Below are 6,000 nucleotides of genomic sequence, written 5' to 3' on the forward strand. Positions count from 1 at the left end.
TGCTGGTCTAGTAGCTACCGCATGCACTTTTAGTGAACGTGGTCCAGATTCGATTCCCAGTAGGAGAGCACAAAACTAAATTTCACAATTACTTATTTCCTTTAATCATTTAGACTAAAGGGCATAGTAGTGGTATATTAAACTGAAAACAATTCATTTTCATATTTTAAATCCAAAGACAAGATAGGCCTATATCAATCGGCAGATCTAATTCAGCTGCAGAGAATGGCATGCAGAGGGATGAATCTTCATGCGTAGTTTTCGAAAAATAGACAGAAACTAATTTTATGGCGCTAACATATATATATGCTATTGTAGCTAAACGAAAACAGGCTCAATAACACGCCCTCTATGAGGAAACAAAATTATACTATATCGTCGCGTGAGAGCCAGAGGAACGTAACTCCATTTTCGTAGGTTTACAGGCGAGAGGACAAAAAATATTATTTGCTTAGAAACTTGTGTTTTTAATAGAATGGTAATTGAGCTACATTACAACAGATGATCGACAAGAAGAATAGATGGTGTTCCGTTCCATTTACACCAAGTGAAGCTTTCAAAATTATGTCCAAACATGAAGAAAACGAAAACCGTATTTCTGTACCTCTGGTTCTCATACGACGATATATTCCATCAAGACTATTATGATACTAGCAAGATGTTAAGATGTACCAACAGCTCTGATTTCTTATAGCTTTAGGATTAGGAATTAGATCTCTGAGTTTTGGCATCTATGACCATGTTAGCCCGTCACATATGAGAGATGACGTCGCTCGGAAATCACACTATTCGAGGAAAGGGAGGGGAACAGAGGATTGGGGGAAGTAAGGAAGCGACCTGGGACCTGTATGTTGGGAAAATGAAATAAAATCTTTTAGTTTTACATCCCACGTTTTTGTCGGCTAGGCTAAAGAAGACAGTAATGATGAGAAATGAATGAAACGAATAAAGTAGGAGGAAACTGAGGAACCCCGAGAAAACTCATGCTCACAGTATTTGTCCAGCACAAAGTCCACTTGACGCGAGCAGGGATACAGGGACCCCATGCATCAGAGGTGAACGCTCTACTACTGAGCCACCACGGCAGGGGCGTCATTTAGGGGGGAGACAGGAGGGGGCAATTGCACCCCCCAAGAGTTTGAGGAATATATATACTTTAATCGCTTGTCTATTAATATACTAGTACAAAACGTAAAAGTCTTATGTAGGTGATGCTCTTGCCCCCCCCCCTCAAGCGAAGTCTGAAATGACGCCCCTGCACCACGGCCCGCTGTATGTTAGGTACTATACTAGCGTTTGTCTGATGTGAATGAGGAAAATCCAGGAAAACCCCACTTCAGGATGGCTGGCCTGGAAAAGCTTTTTACACATTTTCAACCGAGTGGAGGGTACGCCCACCTCTGGAACGACTCCTGTGGTAACCTAAAATTATCATTAACAACCTTACTTGAATTTTAAATAGCTATATTTTAATTAATATTTTCAGAGTTGTGTATACTTCTTGTAAATAATAATAATAATAATAATAATAATAATAATAATAATAATAATAAATAAATAAATAAATAAATAAATAAATAAATTTGTGAAACTAAATCCATGTAACATCCTTGTTTAGTTAGCTACACTGTTTAAAGACAGCATTGGTAACGTTTGGTGTAGCTAGAAAGGAAAAACGAACAAGCTTCAATCAAGAAAAGTAACTTCTGTGTATACTGTTTTTTTCTTCTTCTTCTTCACTTTTTTATTTAATCTTCAGCTCAATTCTTTCCCTGACAACGCATGAAGAAAATGATGAGAAAGTTCAACGACTTTTATTTTCAACTGCGCATGGAACTTGATACACATTCATTCTCTCTGACTGGAGCTATATACGCGGGGAACTCCTTCAGAACGAAAACGAAGAGAAAAAAAAAAAAACATCAATAATATCACGTTCCTCGCGTTGGTTTCTGACTGAAATAGAAGTTGTAAAATGTCCATCACTCGGAACGTTACAATAATAGAACACAGCTACAGCCATATTCAGTTAGTACCTCATGCGGGGTCAGTTGGGAGGCGAGTGGAGTGGAGAATGCAATTTTTAAACGACTTTGGCACACAAATCTGCTATTTTTATTACAATATGTTCTCAACCCATTTTTTCACTTTTCAAAAAACAATTTCTCTTTCTTATTATTGTTCTTTATTATTATTATTATTATTATTATTATTATTATTATTATTATTATTATTATTATTATTATTACTTTTACGCACGAGCGTCGTTAATCGATTGGCTACGTTAATACGTTGTTTTTAAATATATAGTAGGGTACTTTGATTTGCTTGCGCTGTGCAGTATGTTTGACAAAAATCGCCATAAGAAATCGGTATCAAAAATCTTAATATAACATTTTTATGAAGAAAAAGGTACAAAAAAAGGATCACGACAGCGGGGTAGCCATGCATTTGGCAAATTTCTCCTTCTTCTTCTTCTTCTTTTTTTAAAATTTCCCTTAACTAATTTTCACCATGCTCCCTTTTCATGATAGGTTGGGCCCTCACGAAAAATAACTTGACAACGCCCCTGTTCCTGGATGTGTTTTTACAATACAGACTAATACTGCTAAAGCGTTGTGTTATACGAAGGGGTTGTATAAAAATACAGAATTTGGCCTTTTTTTTTTTTAATAGAGCTGGTGTAAGTAAGATAAACAAATAGCCAATGTGATGCGAATAATATGTTTGTGTAATGTAAAATGTTTCTCGGGAACGTTTAAAATTTATCGGATTAGCTACGGTTTAATTCGGGTTTTTCTTACTTGATACCTTATAAAGAAGGCACGTCATTTTGGATCAGATATATTTTGTAGATATTTCAATGATCTCGATTGCACCTTAAAATAATAATAATAACAGGGGGGCGTAATCATGTCCTCGTATCAAATGGACCTACCCGGACCCCAAATTTGTAATTGAAACTTCCATGGAGAACTGCTGAGTACAATTTACACTTTCATAGGTAGATAGGGAAAAGATGGAACTGACCACAGATAATATATTTAACGGTACCATCCAAGTACCGATACCCACTTTTGGGGAGTAAAAGAAACGTACTGAAAAAAAAAAGTAAATGCAGACAAGCTGACCGGCCGCGTATTTCGAACTCGGCACTTCCAAACTATAAATCGATTTTATTTTATTTCCGACATAACACGTATAATTATGCAAATAATACCTTAAGAACAATATCTACTGCAATGTATATTGGATATGATTTAAATGACAAGGTAAAAAGCTTATCATAAGCAAGGTAAAATACTTATCAGGTATTCACTTTGCCGGTTATATCACGGTAATCTATCACAACCACAATTCGTCTCGAAATAAACGCAACAATTTTTGGGCCCAGTCGTGTGTGCAGTAAAATGAAAAGTGTCCAGAACCAGGAACCAAAAATAATTCATCATACATTGTTTACAAAATATCACAGCCATGTAAACAAACACATCACATATTCCACATACATATATACAAACATCTGTGAAAGTATGTGTACAATTTAATGTGTATTTATATACAGATTATGAAGTAGGACCATTCTGGTCACGATCGACCTTGACAAATATGAAAGGTCAGGGTCTACTGACGACAGGGTACAGTACTTACATTTTACTCCGGTCAAGGAACTCCGAACATACTGCCTCCTGGATCTTTGAAACACCTCCATTTCGCATCGATTCCAAATAAACAAATCGTTTAACAACAATTACACGAAAACCAGGGAAGTGGAAACTGAATTTTAAAAACAGCAGTCCCTTACAAATTTCCTTGTAATTAAGGTTTGTTTCAAAACACGCGAATTATTATTATGATTATTAGTAGTAGCTATTATTTTTTTTATTATAACAACTCACAGTTTTTTTCTTTTTTAACACTGTCACTAAAAATTCACTGGTCTCTGTTAAGATGTTGTTGGTAGCACAAAAAAAGAAAATCTTGTTATATCTCGGTCGGAAAAGTTACGTTTAAACACTCGGAACAGGCGTACGAGTGCAACACCCTTCCTTCGAACCGATAAGCCATGTGCAGGCCTTTGCTTAGATGAGTCAATGACCCGGGGCTATGCGCGGAGGCCTCAACACAGAGGAAAAAGTAGTGCGCGCACGGTAAGTGAAAATCATTGCATCAGCGCAATACGTAAAGACAATAAATTGTTCTATTCGCGTAGAATAAAGCGAGCAGAAGCTTTTGGAGTGTTTAATAAGTATCAGTGTGGGTAACTCTCGGGATGATCTGTGACGTCATGAAGTATTAATCCGCTTGTTCATGACATAACAGACTGGGCGCCAAAGTTCGAGTGTGCGGTTTGTTTTTCTCCTCCGTTGCTCGGCAGCCTTGTTCTTGGTTGCCTTGTCTATGCCTCGCAGTGTCCCGAGTGCGCATAGCAGGAAATGAAATGAGTGGGATGGTCTCCTCCTGGAGTCGAGCATAGAGAGAGGTGCATGAATGTGTGTGTGTGTATGTATATTATCAATCAAACCCATCCTCTCGAGTTCTGCTGCCGGAAATAGATACCCCGCAGTGAATAAATAGAATTGATTCTCATTTTGGACCGTCGTTGAGGAAACAATATATATACACAGTATACAATACTTATGTGATGATAATTATTTTTCGCTTACGTTTTCCTGCAGAAAGTTAGCCCTATACAAATTATTTTCTCTATTTTTAATAATAACCTAAAAAAAAAAATGTTCCGAAGTATGTCCAGGAAGCCCTACATCCAGTTTGTCAGCTTCAGCACAAAGGCTCCTATAGCCGATTCAATCAGCTTTCTAAATCATAATTCGCTTCTTTTTCGTTCAATTAGTTTACTAAAACGAAACGATCTGTGATAACTTGGGGATCAAAGCAGAGACCCCACACAATGAACACGCGTGTCAAATATTCAGCAATATGGTAACAATCAAATTTTATAAGTCATCTTTCTAGTAATCAGTAGAAAATACCAAAGGAGCAAGGCAGTTCAGCTGACAGAGCTCACAATTATAGTATAAATGGGGGCCGCGGTGGCTTAGTGGTAGAGCGTTTATCTCTGGTGCGTGGGGTCCCTGGTTCGAGCCCAGCTCCGGTCAAGTAGATTTTGTGGTGGTGTGAGTTTTCTTCAGGTTCTCCCGTTTCCTCTCACTTCATCCATTCCACCATAGCATTCATTTCTCATCATCATCGTCTCCTTTAGTGTAGCCGCTATAACTGTGGGACGTAAAACTCAAAGACTTAACTTCATTTCATTTTATAGTATAAATGTACGAGTTGCTTTCGCAAGTGGGTGTTCCCGGTTTCAATCCCCCTTGGGCTAGATAGTGTGCAAAAATAAACATTTACTATATTATAAGGTACGTATATAAATATTTGAAATTTTTTACATTAATTTGGCAGCTTGAACCCCCCCCCCTCTCTTGACGAACTTCTGGGTACACCACTGAAATGTACTGATTCAATCCGAAGTTATGTCAGCTACTCTGTAGGCAGCATTGTATAAGCTGAATGTTTAAGTTCTTTCTTCGGTCATGTCATTTAGCCTAGATGAGATAAGAAAAAAAACTAAGGATTTATTTAACCTCAATTCGTCTTAAGCAATAAGCAAGGGGACATTTTAAAGATTCGACTGTCTAAACAGGATAAAGCGATCAGGCATAGGCTAGTGTTCAGGGTTGTTGCTTCGTTATCGGAAGATCTTGGGTGCAAATCCAGCAACAAGTTATCCTGACGGGTTTTCCAGTGTTATTCTTGTTTCACCTGGCAAATGCCGAGATAGTACCTTTAGATGTTGCTTAGTTGATTTGGAGTGTAGCGTCTCTTTCAGCACCCAAGCTATTTTAGAAGTGAACCTACAGTTTAACGTGGAATCTGAACCATATGAGCTTGCACTGGGAATCGGTACCCGGATCTGTCGTGTCAAAGTTGCGTACACTAATCATATAACCACAAGAAAGCTTGTACCTTTAGCTCTGT

At 37.7% G+C, this 6,000-nt stretch overlaps 1 protein-coding gene across 3 annotated transcripts in view; it reads right to left on the reverse strand.

Annotated features, from left to right (window-relative positions):
• Hr4 (nuclear hormone receptor 4) overlaps positions 1 to 4,099 on the reverse strand; it is a 519,395-nt gene extending 515,296 nt beyond the window's left edge. For all 3 annotated transcript variants that reach the window (XM_081764792.1, XM_081764795.1, XM_081764788.1), the window contains exon 1: positions 3,652 to 4,099. The gene's annotated coding sequence lies outside the window, so the exon portion shown is untranslated. The remainder of the gene's footprint in view (positions 1 to 3,651) is intronic.
• Between the last annotated feature and the right edge of the window lie 1,901 nt (positions 4,100 to 6,000).

The sequence above is a fragment of the Thermobia domestica genome, chromosome 7 (assembly GCF_964235325.1).
Source record: "Thermobia domestica chromosome 7, izTheDome1.hap1.1, whole genome shotgun sequence".
NCBI classification, from domain to species: domain Eukaryota; kingdom Metazoa; phylum Arthropoda; class Insecta; order Zygentoma; family Lepismatidae; genus Thermobia; species Thermobia domestica.